Genomic DNA, 490 nt, shown 5'->3' with positions numbered 1-490 from the left:
CCAAAAAAGCTGTCAAAGAATAAAAGCGCGAAGACCAATCACCGCTCTTCCATTTCAGCTCAACAAAAGCCCATTCTCGCGCTCTGGCGCGTATCTGTCAAAATAATTAAATTGTTTTAAGGCGCTCGTTATTAATATTAATCGTGTCCTGCCATACACCGGAGCAGTATTTTCTTTAATATATCGACATTATTAAATTTCATAATTTCCCGTTTATTGCGAACTGCGCGAGCCGATTTAGCAGCGCCTATTAATTTAATTTAGACCCTTAATGTAATGGGATGATGATATTAAGGTTCTTTAAATCTGGTTTTATTACATTTTTGGTTAAAACGCGGATTTCGTCAGTAATCCGTAATTTATAAATATTTAGAGCAATTTCTGAATGATTGAAATGAAATTTTCAAATAAATCAGCAATGCCAAGTTGATTCTGAGGGGATCCATTTAATGTTTCCTTCTGAATATGTAAAATTCTATTTCGCAAAGAC

The sequence above is a fragment of the Ctenocephalides felis genome, unplaced genomic scaffold, assembly GCF_003426905.1.
Source record: "Ctenocephalides felis isolate EL2017-DRISC unplaced genomic scaffold, ASM342690v1 CF-g0.4_SCAFFOLD_01170, whole genome shotgun sequence".
In the NCBI taxonomy this organism is placed as follows: Eukaryota; Metazoa; Arthropoda; class Insecta; order Siphonaptera; family Pulicidae; genus Ctenocephalides; species Ctenocephalides felis.
This window is presented reverse-complemented; position numbering follows the sequence as displayed.